At 45.2% G+C, this 22831-nt stretch overlaps 1 long non-coding RNA gene across 1 annotated transcript; it reads left to right on the top strand.

Annotated features, from left to right (window-relative positions):
* Positions 1–103: 103 nt before the first annotated feature.
* Positions 104–5608, top strand: LOC106727133. Its single transcript, XR_001363290.1, has 3 exons — positions 104–172; positions 4551–4634; positions 5525–5608. It is a non-coding gene; the product is annotated as an uncharacterized LOC106727133 (long non-coding RNA).
* Positions 5609–22831: the final 17223 nt, after the last annotated feature.

The following is a 22831-nucleotide window of genomic DNA, read 5'->3' on the forward strand; positions in this document are numbered from 1 at the left end:
AGATTGGGCTCTGCATGTTAATGAGCTCCTTGGGTAATTTTGCAGCATCCAGCCCAGGACTTTCCACAGTGGGACATTTCCAAGTTAGCAGACAGGGAAGTATGAAATCCCATCGAGGGGCGTCAGGCCAGGAGCCAGAGGCAACACAGCATCCAGCTTCTTTTTCTGCCAGGTGGTGTATTTTGCTCCTCCCTCAAGCCTGACTTAGATGGGTATATATTCTTAAGAGATAAACATTTTAATCATTTGTCAGCATTGGGTTATCAGCCACCTTGTAGAAGAACGTTGTTCACTTGGCTTTCTTATCTTGCTTTTGTGATTGTTTTTAATTTATGGGAGACCTGAATGTAGAGATTTGTGTGTAGGTGCTGTCACCTAGTGGTGAAATGTGCTATTGACACCCATTGGGCGACATGGGGGCTTGCCCTCTGCTGGTAAAGACTGGAGCTGTTTACACAGAGTTCAGCCCATTTGGTTCTCAAATGTAGTTTCTAAAACAGCAGCAACAGCATCCCCAGAGTACTTGTTGAAAATGCACATCCTTGAGCCCTACTCCAGATCTGCTGAATTAGAAACTCTGAGGGTGTGTCCAGTAATCTGATTTAATAAGCCCTCCAGGTAATTGTAACAGGTGCTAAAATGTGAGAACCACCGCTGCAGCCTGAAATACATGGTCCTTGATCTTTTAGAGGCATGGACAGTGCCCTGGGGAAAAGGGTTCAAATGCATATGCATCCAGACTTTGGAACCACCTTAAGGGAGTTCACAGACCACATGAAATTGGATCCCTGAGGAAGCTGGGGTGCAGTAGAGGTAGAGAATGATCCATCCTTCTCATACGTGGTGTCAAGAAAGACACTCTGGTGTAAGGACCTATGTCTTGGTTAGACTGGGTGAGTTTTAGAATACTGGTAGCCTTAATTAGTGCCTTTGTCTAGATTAGAAAAATATGCCTTTACTCAATTAAAATCATGTTTTAAATGAGCATATTTTTAATTTTTACAATACAAATTATTTCAATAATATTACAATATACCAAAAAGTTTATATTAGTTCTGCATAAATTAAATCAAATTATTGATAATCCATTAATAGAAAGCCTACAATTTTCATCAGAATAATTAGGAATTCAATATCACTATTATGTAATACTTTGTTTGAATATACGTGGTTGCTTTCACAATTTGTTTAGCATCAATAACAGATCTTGGATAAACATAATCACTGGTTTTCTTGGCCATTTCAATGATTACTTGCTCCAATAGCTCACTTTCTATAGAGATAATGGTTCTATTTGACAGTCTTTCTGTGATATTATAATCTCAGATATAGTATTAACTTTGGTAGTTTTTTAATAAAATGTAATTTTAAGAGGTTATATTCCTCATGGACTATATTCCCCACTGTCCAAGTTAACTATAGCCTGAAAGTTACAAAAGTATTAGGAAATTTCTGTGAATATACTGTAATGCCTAAAATAGATGCATATTAGAATTTAGACAGTAATTTAAAGTTTTCAGTCTCTCATGCATGGCGACTCATCAATATCAGATCTCACAAGTAATAAGTTAATTTCAGTTTTATAAGTTAATTTCAATAACAAGTTTGACATTCAAAAGTAGTGGTATACTGTATAATTAAAGTAGCTTATCTCTATCTTAATTTTTCTAATTATACATTATCCAGAAAACTGGGATATCTGTGATATCCTTTCATTATTGTAAACCTGTCTTTTAAAAAAATATATATTTTTACTGATTTCAGAGAGCAAGGGAGAGGGAGAGAGAATAGAAACACAGAACCATTGATCAGCTGCCTCCTGAACACCCCACACTGAGGAGTGAGCCTGCAACCCAGGGCATATGCCCTGAGTGGGAATCAACCTGTGACCAACCACTGAGCCACGCCGGCTGGGCTAAACCTTCTTTTAACAATGAAATTACTATATGTAATGTAAAAAAGGAAATTGATCCTAAAATTGAGTTTTGGGTCATGGAAGGCCTAATCATAAGATTTTCAAGTGAAGATCTTTCTCTGTTTATTGTTTTAATAATGGAGAAGTTGGTGTCAAAATCAAGAGACTCTGCAATTTGCTTAGCATCAATAACAGATCTTAGGTAAACATAATTACTGGTTTTCTTCAAAGAGTTTTTTAATTGCTTTGATGCTTTCAAGAACATCATTTGTCTTGTATCACTAATTTTACTTAATACAGCATCTAAATTTAGTACTGAGTCAATAAAATTTAAAGTCCATATTTTCAGAAGCGTGACTTTGGCTTGCATTTTAAAGTCCTTATCAATAAAATCAACAGTTTTTAAGTGAGTATCACATACTTCTCTTTTAACTCAACCATTCCATTGTGCCTTCGAAAATGGCCAGGGGACTTCCTATTTCAGGTAATCTTTGAAGTGTTGTGAATCACCCGGAACAGACTGGCTCAAGAAAAGTCATTTTCTTGGCTCACAGTTCTGTGGGTCATCTGGTCACTCTGGTCAGGCCTGAGCAGTTTGACAAGCCTTGGATGATCTAGAATGCCACGTCCGGGCTTTAGCTGGGATGATGGGGATGCTTGGAGGGGCCGGGGCCTCGCTTCTTGTGGTCTCATCCCCCAGGAGGTTGGCCCAGGTGTCATCATATGGAGCCCCAAGGGCTGCCAAAAGCAGCAAGCGAAGGCAAACCCCAAATGTCCGCAGCTCTGTTTGTCACATTTGTTAATATCCCAATGGCCTAAGAAATGGATGGCTGAGGCCAGAATCAGGGTAGAAGAGTACTCTACCTCTTGATGGGAGGAACTGCAACTTACAGTCCACTCCGAACAATGCCAGTGTTCGGGGTGCCAGCTCCCAACCCCTGATAGGTGAAAATGTAAGTAGAATTTTTGATTCCCCCAAAACTTAACTGGCTGATAGCCTACTGTTGACTAGAAGCCATTGATTAGCACATATTTTGTATGTTACACATATTATATACTGTATTCTTACAATAAAGTAAGCTAGAGAAAAGAAAATGTTAAGAAAATCATAAGAGGAAACACATTTGTAGTACTGTACTATTTATTGAAAAATATTGCATATAAGTGGAACCACTTCAAACCAGTGTTGTTTGAGTTGACTGTATTGTCTACTCTCTCCAGTTTTACTGAGTTATAATTGATATATTATTTATATTTAAGGTGTACAATTTAATGGTTTGATATGTGAAATGATTGCTACATAAGTTATCATCCATCACCTCGCATAGTTTACGATTTTTTTCCTTGTGATAAAAACTTTAGAGATCTCTCTTAGCAACTTTCAAATATACAACACAATATTGTTAACCACAGTCACCGTGCTGGGTATGAAGTCCTCAGACTGTACCTTTTCACCATCTTCACTCAGTTCTCCTCCCCACTCCATGGCAACCACAAATCTGATTTGTTTCTGTGAGTTCATTTCTTTTTCAATTCCACATGTAAGTGATATCCTATAGTATCTTTGCTTGACATATTTCACAGAGCGTAATTCACTTGAAGTCCACCTATGTTGTTACAAATGGCAGGATCGCTTTCCTTTTTATGCTGGGACAGTATTCCCATGCCTTTGTGTTGCTGCTCTGCCACAATCACTGTCTTTCCTGTGGTCAGGACCACAATCGCTTGCCTTCCCGATGTTTCGCGCTCACCTGTACCCCAGCCCCTGGGAGCACTGGTGAATGACTCAGGTAATCATGACAGTCCTGCAGGGCATGAATTTCCTGTGTCCTGTTTCCCTCAGCACAGGACCCTATCCTTGGAGTCCTCAAATACACAAGCAGAGCATTCCCACAATTGCATCTTGAGGCCGTTTTCTAGGACCACTTTCTAAACTAACTGCTGAGTCGGGCTCCTTGCAGGCCAAAGAAGACATACTTAAACTGGAGACTGTGAGGAGAGTTTACTGAGGGAATTGTTTACCAGGGTGTAGGCAGAGTTAGCCCTTGCATGGTGCTGTTACATCCTGGACCTGAAGGGACAATGGGAGGCCAGAACTGCTGGAATTCTGAGAGGGTAGCTGAAGGCTTCTATAGATGCAGGCAGCTCCTCATGACCCAACAGTCTCTTCTCCTGCCCTCTGATCTCCTGCTGGTGCCCCCCTTGGCTATTCCCAACTGATAGCAAAAGAGAAAGGGGCCAGCCCGGCCAGTGTGCTCAGCGGTTGAGCATCGACCTATGAAGCAGGAAGTCATGGTTAGATTTCCGGTCAGGGCACATGCCCAGGTTGTGGCCTCGATCCCCAGTAGGGGTCATGCAGGAGGCAGCCGACCAATGATTCTCTCTCATCACTGATGTTTCAATCTCTCTTTTCCACTCCATTCTTCTCTGAAATCAGTAAAAACATATTTTACAAAAGAGAGAGATAGGGGCCATTGATGCATTTCCTACTGGTCAGCCTCCCAAGGCATATAGGAAGGTGGTTGCGGGGGCACATAAGTGACCTTGTCTGAGCAGGGTCTGTCCATGCCTGGGTCTGATGATATCACATTCCTTGTGATAAGACTGTATAACTGTCACTCTTTCCAATTCATAGGCCATGTTTCCATGCCTGTGCTCATCACAGACGCATATCAACGCTGAGGAGAGTGGAGTTTCATTTCATAGACAAGGCAATGGGGTAAGTTGCTGGGCATCGTTGAACTTTACATGCACACAGCTGGTTAGTGCTCTTTGGTTGTATCACAAATGCTTCTATCCCGTGGAGGCTGCAATATAAGCAGACTCTTCCCATTGTAATTGATGCCTGTATTAGTTTGCTAGGGCTGCCACCACAAAGTCCCACAAACTGGATGGCTGAGGACAACAGAAAGCTATTGTCTCCCAGTTCTGGGGCGGGAGGAAGGGAGGTAGGAGGCAGCAGGGTTGGTTTCTTCTTGGAAAACGATCTGTTCCATGCCTCCCTCCTTGCTTCTCGTCATTTGCTGGCCATCCTGGGCCTTTCTTGGCTTGTAACATACTACCCTGACCCATGCCTTCTATTCTATTCTATTCTATTCTATTCTATTCTATCCCCCCTGTGCACGTGTCTGCCTCCGTGTCCAGATTTCCCCTGGTTACAGGACACCAGTCCCATTGGGTTAGGGTCCACCCTACAACCTCATACTGACTTGATCATCTGTGAAGACCCTATTTCCCATTAAAGTCACAGTCATGGGTACTGGGGGCTAGGACTTCAACATCTTTTTGGAGGACACAACTCAACTCACAACAATGCCCTACTATTAGACATATGAACTATGTTTACTGAGGGTCTACACCCTTATAGAGAGAGGAAGGGTCAATTTACAGTACGAGGAGAGTTTAATTCTGTTTAAGTATTATGCTTTGGCTATATTACACTCTCTGAAAACTGCTTTAAGAATGTTGTAATAACTACCAGTAAAATTATGTTATTAACTAGAACAAGAGCTTCCCTAATATTGGAAACCCCAAAACAACAAATAGAAAGATAGCAGCAGGTGATTCAGCATTTATGGAGTACTCCCTTTTTCTGCTTTCTTTTTACAGATTCGAACCCGTTCTGAACGGCAGGTGGCACTGTTGCCAGTTCCATGAATGTTCATTCTCAATAAAAAGCCTTGGGTAAGAAGCAGCAGCAATATGTGGATGAGAAAACGTGTCTGAGGTCCTGCGACCCCGGTCCCGGCAACTGCTCACCATTTTCCCTTTCACTCAACTTCGTGATCCACTTGGGTACTTGTCCCTGGCAAAATGGGAACCTGGTGGGCTTTTCTCTAGGACCCCGCTTGGCTCTGCCTTTGCAGGTGCTGGCCCAGGTGCTTGGGAAGTTAGGGACAGGCTGGGCAGTTCCAGCCTGTGTGTGCTGTGTCCCCTCGCTGCTTCTGCCCTGCGGGGCAGCAGTCGACAGTGGTTTCCTCTCACGGGGCTGCTGGGATGACGCTTCGCAAGCATGGCGAGGCCTGTCATGAGCCTTAGTTCCCATCCCCTCCTTTTGTCCCAGCAAAGGGGTTATTTATTTTATTTTTTGCAATATCAGTTGGTATACAATATTATATTAGTTTCAGGTGTACACCATAGTGATTGGACATATACGTAAGTTAAGAAGTGATCACCCCGATAAGTCAAGAACCCACCTGGCACCATACACAGTTATCACAATGCTATTGACTCTATTCCCAGGCTGTCCCTTACAGCCCCATGACTTTCTTTAACTGGCAAGTTGTACATCTTAATCTGCAAAGGGGTTTATTTAACCACTCCCCCACCCCCACCCCCACCCCCGGCTCTCCATTTCAAGATTGAATTTAACATTTGGAAAGAGGGCGAAGTGCAGCACCATGGGGGTGAGGAGCAGGAGGGTGGGGACTCCGATTCAAACACTGACCCCACTGTCCATGGGAAGGAGCCACTCAGTGAGCAGGTCATCCAAGGACACTGGCCTTTGCTCTGGCTCCTGGGATCGCAGGTGCAGGGAGGTGTGTTCCTGAAGGTGGTGGCTTAGAGATAATGAAGCCCTTCCTTTCTTTTCCTCCCAGTTAAACATTTTGAAATGGACGGCCCCGCAGGAAACCTGCAGAAGGAATTCCCCACTGCGGGAGGATGGGTGGGGCCAGGCGGGAGGAGGAAATTGCATCTGCTTGGACAGGTGGCAGGGCCGGAGGCCACATGCATGGGCAGCTGGTCCCAGGAGGGGAGCCGAGGAAGGGCCAGGGAGGAGGGAAACAGAGGTCAGGCTGTGGCGGATGCCTATGCAGTGTCCCTGTGGTGGCCTGTGGGTGGGGTAGTCCCTCCTTTTCATGGGTTTCCAATCTCAAGGGTGGGTTAGGATGACTGCAACCATTTATGGGGATTGGAGGGGGGTGTTCTGGGACAGTCCTGATCCCAATTACTCAAACAGGTAGCAGTATTGGTATAATTTGCTCAGTTTTATATTTCTTTACCTGTATCATCTTTCCCATTTTGGAATGGCAATATGGTAAATGTATAATGAAATGTGCTAATTTTCAGCAAGGGTTAGACCTGGGCTTGTGCTGACCAATCAGACGTGAGTTCCTTGCAGCCGGCCATGTTTTCTCTTTCTTATCTTCCCTTGATCAATGCAGTTCTTATTATCAATGACCTGTGTGTGTGTGTTTTCCCTTCCCCTGCATAGTTGGAGAGACAAACCAATAATGATGATGACTTCGTATTTACAGCCTTTCTCATACCTTGGCCATTAGGGAGGGAGCAGAGCTGCAGGGACTCTGCCTGGGAGGGGCTGAGACGGCTGCTCGGGAGTCAGAGGCAGCAAATCTCAGTTCCCCGGCGCCTACTTGTATGGGGGCCCAGGGAGGAGGGCCTGTGAGTGCACATGGCCAGTGTGGCTGGAAAGAACAGGTTACAATCCAGTCCTATCATTTACTCTGTTGCATGAGAGTTGAGAGCAATTGCCTACGTGTTTAGCGGGATAGCTCCTTGGCAGGGGAGAGGTGTATGGGAAGGGACAGTGTAGGAGAAGTTGTAGACATGAAGTGAGAACCGGTTAGGACTTGCACATGGTGGTGCATCAGGATGGAAAGAAGTGAACTGTCGCCCAAGCTCTTGAGGTGGGTGGGGAAGATGGAGCCCTGAGCACAGGATGCAGGGCCAGCTGCAGCTGGCCTGGCCAGAGCCCTGGAAGGGCTTTTCTGAGCACAACACCACCTCAGGAGGCGGGATCAGGCTGTAGGCTGTGCAGAGAGGCGAGTGGGGAGGGCTGGACTGTACACGGAGCAGGTTGGGAGAGGTGGGAGGTGGAGCGACAAAGCCAGGCCTGTTCGGAGGACGTGGGGACCACAGATGGTGAGGTGGGGGCAGAGGGAGCAGGGCCCGGTTGGCACGTTCACCTAGGCTGGTGTGTCCTAGCTGGGCGGTGCTGGTACCCCTGAGCCTTTCTCTCTGCTTTCTCGGAGGCCGTGGGAATTTAGAGAGTGTCCTGTGACTGTGAGCCACTCTCATGCGTCCTCTGGTTCCTACTGAATCAGACTCTGAGAGTGGGACCTAGCAACCCACTTCAACATGGGGCCAGGGGGAGAATTGTCCCTCGTCGAGAACTACTGACTCAACTCAAAGGAATAACTCTCTAATGGTGGAATTTCAGGGCTCAGTAAATGTGCTGGGGACAGAAAGACCCTCTCATTGCCTCTCAAATAATACCCTCTTACCAGTAATTGGAGGAAAGTGCGCACATTCTGTCTGTACCCCTCATCCTTACATGGAATATGGCTTCCTTCTAAGGTGAATTTTTCTTCCAGGTGTCAGAATGAGTATAATTGATTTTGTCCTTTCTCTTCAGTGTGAGGTATAGAGTTGGACATTTTTTTCCTCAACAGTTTTTCTTCATAAAAGGCAAAAGAGTGATGCTCTCCCAATTTCTGAGCCTGCAGGACCCACTGATAGGTATCTCTCAGGTTACCAAGAGCTCCCCCGTGTGGTAGCTTCTGAGATTACCTAGATCAGTGTTTGGCAAACTCATTAGTCAACAGAGCCAAATATCAACAGTACAACAATTGAAATTTCTTCTGAGAGCCAAATTTTTAAACTTAAACTATATAGGTAGGTACATTGTTATTAACTTAATTAGGGTACTCCTAAGCTGGCCTTTGCTAAAAACATCCTCAATCTGATTGAGGTACATTCGCTGAGGTCGACCCCTTCCAACTCTCCCATCCAAACAATGGATACAACACAAATCAACATCGTGTATTATTAAAAATCCTGTGTTATAAAAGCTCACAGGAGAGATGGAACAGTAAAAATAAAGTGCATTTTAAATAGTTCGTAATAATACTTTTTTTAAATTTTTATTTTTTTAAATTTTTATTCGTTTTTTTTGCTAAAAGTATTACAAAGGGTATTACATATGTGTCCTTTTTTCCCCCCGCCCTTGACAATCCCCTGCCCTCCCTCACCCCCCAGTGTCTTATGTCCATTAGTTATGCTTATATGCATGCATACAAGTCCTTCGGTTGATCTCTTACTCCCCTCCCTCCTGCCCCCCAACCCTCCCTGGCCTTCCCACTGCAGTTTGACAATCAGTTTGAGGCAGCTCTGCCTCTGTATCTATTATTGTTCAAAAGTTTGTAATGGTCTCTTACCATTTGCAAAAGCATGGATGGAACTGGAGAGCATTATGCTAAGTGAAACAAGCCAGTCAATGAAGGAAAAATACCACATGATCTTACTTAAAGTTTTAAGTCAACTTCGCACTGTACGTGCGCGCCTACACGTGGTATTTTGTGGAAGAGCCACACTCAAGGGGCCAAAGAGCCGCATGTGGCTCGCAAGCCGCGGTTTGCCGACCACTGACCTAGATGCTTACCACTTCTCTCCCCAGTGCAGGATTCGGCTTCCTGGGTTTGACCTAATTAGGCATGAAATCTTGGTGGGAACAGATGCCAACAGATTTTATTTTACTTAATGATGCTTCCTGCCCAGCCCTCATGGAGTACAGGAACTGTCCTGCTAACCTTACCTCATTGACATGAGTCCTAACAGCAACAATTTAGCTTCATTTCCTTGTCTTTCAACACAGGAATCCTTTGGTTTCATGTGGCTGTGTCCATCTGAGGAACACCTCAGCTCTACAAGTGCACGTGCGAAGTTGAACTAGACCTGTGATAGTGTGTGGTGTGAAACCAACTCATCTGAGACTCTTACTTATCTTAAAAAATAATTCATCGCAGTGCACTATTTTCTAGTGTATATGACTTCAAATGTACAGATAAACCTGGTGGTCTTGCTGAAATGCAGGTTCTGACTCCAGGTCGGTCTGCATTTCTGAAGGCCCTCAGTGATGCCAGATATCAATACAGTGCCCTCTTTTTACAGAGGAAAACCAGCCCAGATGGTGGGCCGGTGGCTAACAGCACAGCTAGGATTTGGACCTACGTGGTCTAGCCCCAGAGCCCGTGTGCTTGACCACTAAATCAGAGAATGGAGAAGCCAATTAAAAGACTGGGCGAGCTGTACTGGTGCGTAGATGAATTCCCAGGACACAGCCAGCAGACTTGCAGAACCCATAGCAGAGGTCAGGTCACCAGGGTTCAAGTTCAGCAACTGCCTCTCCCAGGGTGAGCTTGGATGTCACTTAACTTGTTTACATGATTGAGAGATGGGGTCCTGACAGTGACCCTCAGAGCTATTGGAGGGCTGCCTGGCAGAATGCATGTGAAGTGCTTTGCACTGAGCCTGTGAGTAAACCCCTAATAATGAGGACTGTGATTACCACTCCAACCTCAGACACTTGTCCTCATGCAAGCAAGGAAGGCCCTGTGTTCAATGGCTGGCAGCTGGACGCTGGCCAGGCCTGGAGTGGACGGGACACGGTCCCTTCCTATTTATTTATTTATTTATTTATTTATTTATTAACTTACTTACTTACTTATTTATTTTTATAGTATTTTTTTTATCGATTAAGTTATTACATATGTGGTCCCTTCCTCTTACTATCTGCTTTCACTCTCCATCTCTCAGCAGCTTCTGCTTCTTTCGGGTGGAACTTAAAAGGTGACATCTGGCCCTGCTACTCCTGGGAGTCTGTGTGGGCATGCCGCCTGGCACCTGGTAAACACGGATAAAGGCTTCTACTGGCAGGCGTGTTCCCCTCCAACGCTCACACGTAACAGCAGCAATGCTTGTGCCATGGAAAGGTATGGCGTCGCTGGGGAAGTGAAGGGGAGCCTCACACCATTGTGGGGTGATCAGTCAGTGCAGACAGTGTGCCCAGACAACTCGGCCCCGAGTCTCCCGGGGCAAGCTGTAAATTACCAAACGTTTAATTTCTCACAGCAGCAGGGCACTGCCTGGACCCACCCTGAGCGCCCCCCCCCCCCCCCCCCCCCCCCCCCCCCGGCTTCTAGGGAGTCATTGGGTCCCAGCACACAGACACCAGCTCGAGTCCCGGACCAGCGCTGGTCCCAGGGAGCAAACACTTACAAGTGCTGTGCATGTGGGAAGATGTGGCTTTTGTTTCTAGCTGTCAGTGTTGTGCAACATTGTGGCTCTGGATTATGATCCTCTAGGACAGTGGTTCTCAACCTTCTGGCCCTTTAAATACAGTTCTTCATGTTGTGACCCAACCATAAAATTATTTTCGTTGCTACTTCATAACTGTAATGTTGCTACTGTTATGAATCGTAATGTAAATATCTGATATGCAGGATGGTCTTAGGCGACCCCTGTGAAAGGGTCGTTTGACCGCCAAAGTGGTCGCGACCCACAGGTTGAGAGCCGCTGCTCTAGGATTTGGAACAGGGTGGAGCTTATTCTCATTTACATATAAAATCAGTTGCTACTACTCATAACAACCAAGGAAATGGTCATTTAAAACACTTTTCTAGATGAGTGTTAACTAGTCCTCCTTTCCAGAACAGCACTGTCTGATGGAACTTGCTGGAAGATGGAAATGTCCCATGTCTATTCTGGGCAGCAGGGTAGACAGTAGCCCGATGTGGGCTTATGTGACTGAGGACAATTTCAAATTTTAATTAATTCCAATTCAAAATATTTTAAGAGCTATCCATGGCTGGTGGCTACTGTTGTGCAGAAAACAGGTGTAGAGACAGAAGGAACTTTATGCCTCAAAGCTGCAGGAGGCTCACATAGCACGTGGAATAGTAGGAGAGTCTGAGGTCAGTGCACAACATGTGGAATACTGGCCAGCCAGCAAGATGTTTCCTACCTGCCCACACCCTCCTGGATGTAACTCTCCAAGGATGATAATGTGGTGGATGAAATGTCTTTCACTTGCCTCGCAGAGGAATTAGTTGTTAAAGTTCAGAGGCTCTTAATGAACAGGCCGCAAGTTGTAGAACACTGCGCTCTGTAAGGCTCTCCATTCAGGTAAAGCAGAGAGTGAGTTCTCGGCGTGGGCATCTGGATTACCTCCGTTCGGCATGGTGCCTGTTTACCCCCTTCCGTTTCCTCCATCCCCTCATCCCATTTCCCACCCAGTGTGTGATTCAGTCCCACTCAGAACTCTGGGATTGCTTATTTCCTGGTGGAAATATTAGTACTAAAGGAACAGAGGTGACATCACAGCCCCCTTTCCGCCCAGGGTGACCCCTCAGTGGGCTCAGGTTGGCTGAAACCTGATAACGAGGAAGTCCTCTTTGTGCCCTTGAGGTCAGGAACTATAACGGCCTGGCCTCCCTCTCAGACTTGAGGAGGGAAGAAATTCGGAGAACACAACCCAAGCTGGCCACGCTTGAAGTGCTCAGCAGCTGCCAGTACTGGTCCAGACCAGCGATTTTCAACTGTTGCCCCAAGAATTTTTAAAATATGCAAAACCTGGCTCTTTGGTTGGGGCACTGACCTCTTTTTCCTTAGACTGTTAAAAAAAAAATGACAACAGCCAACACAACAATGCCTATCAGGTGTGAATGAATCAAAATTATATCTAATTTTTGTCAGATTGGCAAAAAACATATTTTTTGGTGAGCCACAGAATTTTAGTGCTTAGTTGATGTGTGCCATGAGATGAAAAAGGCTGAAAAGCGCTGGTCTAGACCAAGCCCCATGCATTCAGCCACTTAACTCAAGGAGTAGTAGGTCTCATCTGACGGAGGAGGCTCAGAGGCCCCAAGGGGCTGAGGGTGACCAGGTGCCGGGTGGCCAAGCTGAGGGTTCAGTCCAGGCCTCTCTGACTCCTGATCCCACATCATCAAAGCTGAAGGGGCTGCTCCCCACTGCAGCGGGGTGGCTGTCTTAAGACCTCGTACAAGAAACATGTGCACACTACCCTGTGAGAACACTGCGATTAGAGCAGACAGATAGTATTAATACCTGGAGGAATGGCTCCTTATCTTCGAGGGGTAGGCGTACGTGAGAGAGGCATTTCTGCCTTGTTAGCAACCAGTCTCAGCGCCAGGGGTGTGGGAATCTCGCTCTCTCCCCGTTGCCTTGAATAACCGAAGATAAAGCCCAGACGTCTCAAACAAAGGCGTGATTGTCCGCTTCTCAGCTTTATGAACAGCGTCAGTTATCCAGCAAATGGAAGCCTAATTGTGACCAGATTCAGGTCTCACCAGTTTGGTGCTGTAATGGGGACCTGTCTGGGCCTGAGTCTCACATCCTCCCCGCAGCCCCCATCCCAGACCCCCCAGCAGCTTCAGCTCCCAATGAAATTAGAACTCTGGGCTCCGATGGGCAGCATGGGACCCAGAGTGGGATGGGAAGGGGGCCTCTGGGCTTTCCTTATAGTTTTGGATATCAAAGGAGGGGGTGGTGTCTGAACAGACAGCCTGCTTCTCCCAAGATCGGTGGCTCATTTATGGGAAATCACAGGTATAAATAGGAAACCTGCTGAGAGAAAGCCGAAAAGAACAAAGGAAGACTAAGAAGTGGAGATTAAAGATTGTTTTCTTTGATTAATCCCCCTCCCCATCATGCTTTGTAGGCTACGCATTGGATTATACTGGAAGCATTTAAAAAGATTTACCTCTTGTTAATGTGCCACAAAGCTATGTAAACAAAATTTTGCCTAGACTTGGGGTTTTCAAAGGGCAAATGCAAGTGAGGATCTATTTTGTTAAGAAGCCAAAATCCATGCTTTTAATGAGTAGAATTCTTAATAAATATTTGCATAGTACTCCAGTTTGCAAAGTACTGTTCCATGAATTATTTCATTGTCAGTTTTGGGAGGTTGATGGGATTAGTATCATTACCATGTAGGCTATGCAGACTGGGAGGTCATGGGATCTGGAGTTATACAGACCCAGGTTCAGATTCCATCTGTAGTGTAATCTGAGTGACCTTGAACAAGACACTTAACCTTTCCCAACCCGTTTCCTCTGAGGTTCCATGACATTTGTCAAGGCTGATTGCTACCAACATGTACAGCTGCAGCATCCAAGAGCATCTGGAGGGAGACAGAGTGGCGGGAATTAGTGGGAAGCAGTCAGGGATAAGTACCAAAAACGTGGTCAAGTTCAGGCCTAGCAAGAAGGATCAGAGAGGAATTCTAATCCTGTGGTCTATGTCAAACACAAAAGCAAGTGGCTGAATGTGACAAACACACCCTAAGGTGACCCCCAAAGAGTCATACCCTTGTATATCCCTCTTCTTGAGTGCAGGTGGAACCTGTGATTTCTAACCAATGGGAGACGGCGAAGGCTATTGATGTCCCTCCCTTGATTGGATTATATTATATGGTGCAGGCTATGGATGTCCCTCCCTTGATTGGGTAACTTAGCAGACTGGAGAAGGAAACTCTCCCCTGGTGGCTTTGAAGAAGTAAGCTGCTATGTTGTGAGATGGCCACATGGCTGGGAACTGTGGGTGACCTCTAGGAGCTGACCCCCAGCAAAAAGTCCTCCAGCCTCTAGGAGGTGAATTCTGCCAACAACTCGAGTGAACTCAGAAGCAAATTCTTCTCTGGTCCAGTCAACAGATGAGAACCCAGGCCACTGACGGCATGATTGTGGCCTCTGAGGCCCTGAGTGGAAGACCCAGGCAACCCCTGCCCAGACTCCTGACCCTCAGAAACAGGGAAACAATAAATGGTGTTGCTTAAGCCACTAAGCTTATGGTAATTTGTCACGTAGCAACAGAGAACACCGAGGTTTGAGAGAGACTCCCATCAGCTGCCTGAGTGGCGGACTTGAAGTCCAGCTACTCAAGGCCCGTGTGGAAGGCAGCCTAGGAGCCCAGCCTGGCCACCCTGGTTGCATGTGGCAGGCAGGGGCACAGGGTTGCCTTTGCGAAAGCATGACTGGAGCCTCCATCCCTGGCTCCAGGCAGATGTGACTCTTTAAGTCACACTATTTAACAGGCAGTTACTGTTGACATCCTGACCACCACCTACCCCCTGGCTGAGAGAGAGATGGTCAGGTGCCCCTTGGGAGCAGCATCACAAAGCCAGGTGGGGAAGCCCCTTCTGAGGGCTGTGGTGGGGATGAAATGAGTGGCTGTAGAAGGACCCCTGCCTTCCAGCCAGGCTTGCTGGATAATCAGAGACAGAGGGCCAGGGAGTTGGTTTTACTTCCAAATGTGAAAGTTCATTTGAAGGATATGTGACTCGTTGTTTGGCAATTGGGAGAGGTTTCTAATTTGGACTCCGATCCATAATTAGAAGCTCGCTGTCATCTCGTAGGGCACACGTTCACACAGCCATCTGTCTGGGACTTCGGGTCTCCACTGAGCTGGGTGAGCTGGTGGGCAGAGGTGTGCAGAGCTCTCTAGCCAGGTTCCAGATGCCCAGATGCTACAAGTGACACAAAGTTCACGCTCTTCAGCTGACTTTATCATCTTGTTTGCGTTCCAGTTCCAGCATCTCACCCAGACAGAAGCCCATCGGCAGCATGGCTACACAAGTTTGAGCCCTGTTCCAGCATCTCACCCAGACAGAAGCCCATCGGCAGCGGCAGCCTGTACACAGTGGAGTTTTAGCTTAGCTTTGACAAGTACCAGAGCAGCGTAACATCAGCTGCATGAATATTTCCCTTCCTGGGCCATCAGCAGACCATACGTAGCCTCCATAGAAGCCCTCGCTGGCCACACAGGATGCTGACTCTTACTGGTTTCCCACAGAAACTAACAGGATTAGAATTGGGGCCTTTAGACTCTAAATAAATGTATGATTTCCAAGCTTGGATGCACATTAGAATGCCCCAGCCATCCTTCAGATGAACACTATCAGAATCTCTGGATGTGGTAATAAGGCATCAGTAATATTTTTAAATTACCCAGGTGATTCCAAGGTACAGCCAAAGAGAGAACTACGGAAGTAAAGGGTCTTTTCTATATCATCTTTAGCATGTAGACCTGCAATTGATCCTTGGACATCATATATATTTAAATACTATGTACACACACACACACACACACACACACTGTTTGAAGACATAGATATATAGATCTATCTATACCTATAGATACACAGATTATAATCTATATCTCCCTTAAAGTGATAGGGAACAGTAAATGCAGCCAAGGCTGAGAGGGACAGCCCACTGATTGGGCCTTGTCACTACGTCAGGCACTGAGCTGCATGGGAGGGGGCGTGCCAACTACTTGCAGTGGACAATCCTGATTTAGAAGTTGGAGGAAGAAAGGAGGGAGGAAAATAGACTCTTTAGGATTCCTGAACTGGTTTAAAGATGAAGAGAGGACCAGGAAAATCACTGAATAGCCCAAACTGTGGTGGCCTGGCCGTATTCTTGCAGCACAAAAGACTTTTTAATAATATTTCTTTTCTTTTGCTAGAGGAAGGGATTGTGTAGGAGAAGTGAGGGTGTTATGTTTTGAGGGAAATATTTTACTTTTAGATAATTTTAGACTTGGATAGATTGCAAAAATAGTACAGAGAGTTGCTATGTGGGATTCACTCCCTCCCGCCGTGTAGCATCTTACATAACCATAGAATATTTATGTAAATGAAGAAGTCAACCTTGGCACAATGTGTTAAACTACAGACTTTATTTGGACGTCACTGCTTTTCCCACTACTGTTCTTCTTTTCTATTCCAGGATCCCACATTTCATTTAGTTGTCCTGTCTCCTTAGCCTCCCCGATCTGTGACAACCCCTCAGTCGTCCTTGTCGTTATAACCTTGAAAGGATACAACAGAAAGTTGCCCTTCTCTCAGCACATGCTATCAGGGGCATAGACTTTTGATACTTGTTCCTGTTGATGTTAACCTGGATCTCTCGGCTAAGGGGATGCTTGTCTGGATTCTCCACCATACGCTTACTATTTTACTTTTGTAATTATTAAACATTGGAGGGAAGATACTTTGAGACCATGCAAGTCTCTCCTTTCTGCTTAAACTCTTGCCCCTGATTTTAGCCTCCTTCAGTGGATCTTGCTTTTGGCAGTTATTACTGTGATGGTCTAATGGTGATTTCTACTTCCTTCATTCCGCCTACACTTGTTATGTGGAATTCTTCTGTAAGGAAGCCTTGACAATTCTCCCTCATTTACTCAGATATTTCCCTCCTGGACTTGTGGATACTTATCTTATTCTTTGAGTTATAATCCAATCCTATCACTTATTTTCTTGTGCAAGTGGTTCCAACGTTGGCCTTTGGGAGCACTCTCCCCCTTTGATATGCCCCATCTTTTAATTTATGTTGTAGTGCTTCCTTACATTCTGGTACCACATCATAGTTCAGGCTCATCTTATGTTTTTCACTCCAATTCTAGAATGAATCAGTTCTCCAAGGAGCCAATGATGTTAGAAACCAAGATCTGGGCAGTCAGTGCACTCATTGCTCCTGGGCTGTCCTTGCTTCTAGCGCCAGTGGTTCTCAACCTTCTGGCCCTTTAAATACAGTTCCTCATGTTTGACCCAACCATAAAATTCTTTTCGTTGCTACTTCATAACTGTAATGTTGCTACTGTTATGAATCGTAATGTAAATATCTGATATGCAGGATGGTCTTAGGCGACCCCTGAGAAAGGGTCGCTCGACCGCCAAAGGGGTCGCGACCCACAGGTTGAGAACTGCTGTATCTAGCCTCTCTCAATGAGAAGAATAAGGCACTAGATGGATATGTGCTAACTCATGAATATACACACCTGTTTTTATTTCTGTATCTATTTTTCTCTCTGTGTGTATCTTTTAAGACATAAGTGAATGTTGAGTGTGTCTAACTCCAATCCAGCTCCTGAGAGTACATTCAAGCCTGCCCCCTCTTTATTTGTAACTTTTTTTCCAATAGTGAAACATCGCTGTAATTATTTGCAATAACTGACTTATTTGTCCCTCTCTACTAATACAAATAACTTCAGAACTCCTAATCCTGCCTCTATGCAAAAACACATCTACCAACTAGAGTGCAGTGTGTGTGCAGTTCTTTTTACTTTAGCCTCACAATATTCAATCAGACCTTCCCCAAAGTGTTTTGGTAGTAATATTAGAGGGAGGATCGCCTGGCAGGTGTGTGCTAACTTTTAAAAAGTCAAATGATTTCCCCAGGTGACTGCACCATTTTGCTTTTCCACCGGCAGTGTAGTTCCAGTTGCTCTGCATTTTTTTCAGCACCTGGTGTTTCCAGATTTTTTAGGCAAATTACTTAGTCTCTTTTCCTTCTCCGCAAAGTGGAGGTAATAATAGTACCTCTCTTATTCAGTTGTACCAGAGTTCAATGAATCCATATGTGTAAAACATTCAGAATAGGGTTGTCAGATAAAATCAGGACACCCAGTTAAATTTGAATCTTAGAAAAATATATTTTTAGCCTAAATACATTCCACATAATATTTGACATATCCTTATACAAAAAAATAGTTTATTCAAAATTCGATTTTAGCAAATAAAAATGTGGAAAGCCCATTTAAATTTCATGTAAATGAGTATTTTTTAGTATAAATATGCACAAAGATCATTTATCTGATGTTTTAAGAGCCCCGTTTAGAGGCAACCCATTCTCAGGTCTCAGCTTAGCCCCTAGCAGATTGGAGCTTTGCCAAAGGAATTTCCCAATATCCATGAAGGAGAATGTGGAAGAGACAAAGGTTCTTGGATGTGCTAGGACTGTGTCTCCTGGTAGGGTGTTTGTTTCCAGGAAAATATGTATCAAAGGTGAATATACAGAGAGAAATGTGAACAAAACACAGTGCACAGCTGGATCCATGTTCACACAGCCGACACATCCGGGGAGCTGGCATCAGACCAAACAGCACGTTGCTGAGCCACTATCCTGACCTGTAACCCAGTAGACTGGCTTGGGGCTGGCTGGCTTGAGAGCAGAGTTAAGATACTGCTGTTTTTACCGGGCAGATGACTTGGGAATTTTCTGAGGGTTTCCTCTCAAGTGACTTCCTTGGGGCTTTCTACTTGAAAGTAGGTCATTATCCTTTAGAATAAAATTGGCCCAGGGAGACAAGTCTGAGCTAAGGAAAGTGCTTATAAATAAGGGGTCTTCTGGACTGCTGGCAGGTGCTTAATTGATTGGAATAACCTGTAATTATATTTCCTCTTAAGTCTTTTTCAAAGACCAGGTAATAATAGCAAATACTTCCATGGCACGAACCATGTGCCAGATGTTTGAAGACCTTTACATATGTTAACTCATGAAATCCCTACATTGTGAGGCAGGTATTATTATCATCCCTATTTCTCAGATGAGAAAATTGAAGCACAGAGTCGTAAGCAATCTGCTCAACACAACACAGCCAGCAAGTGGCAGGAATCTGACCCCAGGCACTTTGGCTCCAGCGACCACGCTTTTCAAACCACACTCTGATGTGGTGAGGTTCCATCTCACAGCTCAGTCCTCTAAGTGGGAATAATCATTTCACTTTCCTTGTATATGATGAGCATTATTTTTTACCACTGGTCCAAGAAATGAGTTTTGCCTTTCCTTGTATTGTGAATTGGCCTCAGAGGTTGGTGTCGAAGGTGAAAAGCGAGCCAGTAGAACAAACCCTCAGTGACCCCAACAACAGCTGCCCACACAGCCTTAGGGGACAGAGGGGAGAGGGGCTGGGAATGATCTGGGCGGAGGTCTCCAGACTCACAGAATTGGGGGTTGTCGCTAATGGAGTCCTGATGTCTCGTTGCAGGTGATAAATCTTCCTAATGGCATTTCAAACACATTGTTCTAAATTTAAATATTTTAATATTAATTTATTCTAATGCCACCCCAAGTGGATAATGAACAACACCATCCGCTGAATTAAAAAGAGAAACAGGCAAATCCTTGCAAATTCCCTTCTCTGGGGGTGAATCCAGGGGACAGTGAAAACTCGTTTCTTTTCTAGTTGGTAAATGATGATACTGAGGATCGTAATAAATGTGAAAGACTTACATGTTTAGCTGTCAGCTGGATTATATTGTCTTAGAAATGACCTTGTCCAGACAACTTGTAGAAAGACTCCCCTGGATTGTTAGGCATGAGCCGTGCAGGTCTGGCTGGGCCAGAGTTTGGTCGGGATGGAAAGAGGCTGCAGGGCTGGTCCCCAGCTGCTTCTCAGGGGCTCAGGACCTTCCAATGTCAGTGGAGAGCAACCCCAGTGATCACTGTGCCTTCCACCTCATCCATTTTCTTTCTCTAGCACCACGTGACTATGCAGGTGGGTGGGGAACTTGCAGCTGACTCGGCACTTTCAGATTTCCATGGCTTAAGACTTTCCCGTGGGTTTGTTAGGTCTCCGTGCTTGACCTAAGCCCTGCCAGCAAATGCCAGTAGCACCCACATGGAAACGTGGGTTACTAATGAAGGCTGGCATTAGCAAGACACCTGTGAAGAAAACTCGGATCCAAAAATAACTGGTCCTCACTTCGCATCTTGCCAATAATGTGTAGCATAGAATTGTAGGATTTTCGGGTTGAGACTGACTCTCTGGGGAAGCCACCTCCTCCAGGAATAAGCCCCTGAGCCTGCAGAGGTATGTCTGCAGCCATACCTGTAAGGCAGCCAGTCTACCCACCTTGGCATTCAGGGCCTCCGAGCTCAGGTCTCAGCCTTTTAATCACTGAAATGACTTCATCACAGTGTGGCATTCTCAGGGTGCAAAAGGGACACATACAGTTGGCTAACTGTGGCTTTGACTTAGGGGAGTCACCTACCCTGCTTTCTAATTCACCTTATTTTTTTCTACCCCAAGTTGAAAGTCAGAACTCCCTTTTATGGCTTTTGTCTCTACAGTGAAAGAAAGTGAAACCCTCCGTATGGGTAGCCTAAGTCTACCCCTCAGATCCAGATTAAACTGCTCACTTGGTGGCACCCAGACCTCCGATTGGTGGAGTCTCTGGACTTGCACAAGGGAACTTATACAAATCCCCCTTTTCTTTGCACAGACGTCAGGCAGTGTTGGAGAGAAGCCCTCCAGCCTTGCTTTGCTCTAGAGCAGGTATTCTCGGCCCTCACCGTGCATCAGAATCACCTGGGATACTTTTTAAAAAATATAAATGCCTGCACCACTCCTTCTGAATCAGCTGGTCTGCGGTGGGGCCTGGGCACTGGCATGATTTCAGTCTCCTCGGGTGAGTAACGTGCAGCTGGAGTGGGCCAGCTCGGCTAAGGGGTTCCTGATTGGTTCCTATTCTTTGCATCGTCAGATCCCTTCTGCTCCCTGCCTGGTCTAAGCCAGACTGTCTTCTCCAATCTCCTAAGGATTGTGCTGGGGCTTCCCATGTCCATGTTTGATGCCTGATGGAAGCAGACTTTCTTCCAGGTTCCCTCTCCCCCTTGCTAGCCACCAGCTCCAACATCAGTTAAAGGGGAGAAAGTGAAAACCCAGGCATCTCACCCACATCTGGGACAGATTGTTGCTGTGATTCAATTCCATCAAGGCCTTCAAGGCACTTTCCTTGAGTGTGGAGTTGCTGGGCTGGTCCTGCAGTTACACAGATGAACAAGAACGTTCAGTTCTGCTTTCAAGGACCTTCACATCCAGAAGGAAAACAGAGAGCCCAGCACAGAATCATGAGGCATCACAGGGGGGAGGGCGAGTGCCACAGAGTGCTGGGGGGAGGGGGGTGATTGTTAAGCAGGATGTCTGCCTGGGAAATTGAGGAAGACCATCTGATTTTCCCTCACAGAAGCTTTCCATTGTGGATGGAACCCTGAATTTCCCCCTCAGTTCCAGACGTCAACAACTGAATTGGCAGAGGGAAAGAACAAGGAGATGATCCCTAAAGTATACGTTTGCCTTCTTAGGCAAGTGCAAAGAGCAACTCCAAAGGATTGACTTAGTTTATTTCAATTGTGTAGGCATGTCACCATGACGCTATGGCCATTGATATCCCATTGTACGCCATAAGTGTCTGTAGACACCTTCCCCACATGCCATGCGCGTCTATAAAAAAATATATTTTCCCTAAGTGGCAGCCCTGACCAACTTTAGAATAGTTTTTCGTGAGAATTTTCAGCTGAAAATATTCAAGAACACCTGAATTGTGAGTAATATATTTATTTTTATAATATTCATTGCAAATTGATTTTTTAAAATTAAATTCAAAATATCGTGGCATGGAGGGATGGTTTCCGTTTTGGATGTGTGGCAATTTAATTATCCTGATAGAGACGGCATATTGGATACACAGTTCTGTGATCTTCTGTCTCTATGAACATATTTATATTTAAAAAATAATGTAAGTAACCCACAGACTAGGACAGTGATGGCGAACCTTTTGAGCTCAGCGTGTCAGCTTTTTGAAAAACCCTAACTTAACTCTGGTGCCGTGTCACATATAGAAATTTTTTGATATTTGCAACCATAGTAAAACAAAGACTTATATTTTTGATATTTGTTTTATATATTTAAATGCCATTTAACAAAGAAAAATCAACCAAAAAAATGAGTTCGCGTGTCACCTCTGACACGTGTGTCATAGGTTCACCATCACTGGACTAGGAGATGATACTTGCAATATGCATGTCTGATAAAGGACGCATATCCAGCATATAAAAAAGCACTCTTATAAGTCAATAAGAAAAAGACAACCTAATAAAAATTGGGCATCAGACCTGAAAAAACTCTTCAAAAAGAGAATTTCTAAATGTCTGTAGGCATGTGGAAAAGGTCTGACATCTTCACTCATCAAGAAAATGCAAAGTAAACTCATAATGACATGCCACTTCACAGTCACGAGGCTGTCTAAAATTAGACAGACGGAGCGTCCAGGTGTGGGCAAGCGCATGAAAGAGCTGGAATTCTTGCACATTGCTGATGACATCATAACTTGGTGCAACCCTTTCAAAACGGGCATTAAAGCTGAACCAGCAGCAACTCGATGACCCAGTAGTTCCTCTCCCAGGTAGATACCTGGGCCAGTTCTTGACTTACTGTCTCCCAGGTTAGCGCTTGCAGGCTGCTCTGGGAAAGTGTGTGTGGGCCCCTAAGTAAATATATTTTTCCTTTGGCAGCTGGTACCGAAGCTCAATC

Source organism: Myotis brandtii, unplaced genomic scaffold (genome assembly GCF_000412655.1).
Source record: "Myotis brandtii unplaced genomic scaffold, ASM41265v1 scaffold374, whole genome shotgun sequence".
Classification (NCBI taxonomy): Eukaryota; Metazoa; Chordata; class Mammalia; order Chiroptera; family Vespertilionidae; genus Myotis; species Myotis brandtii.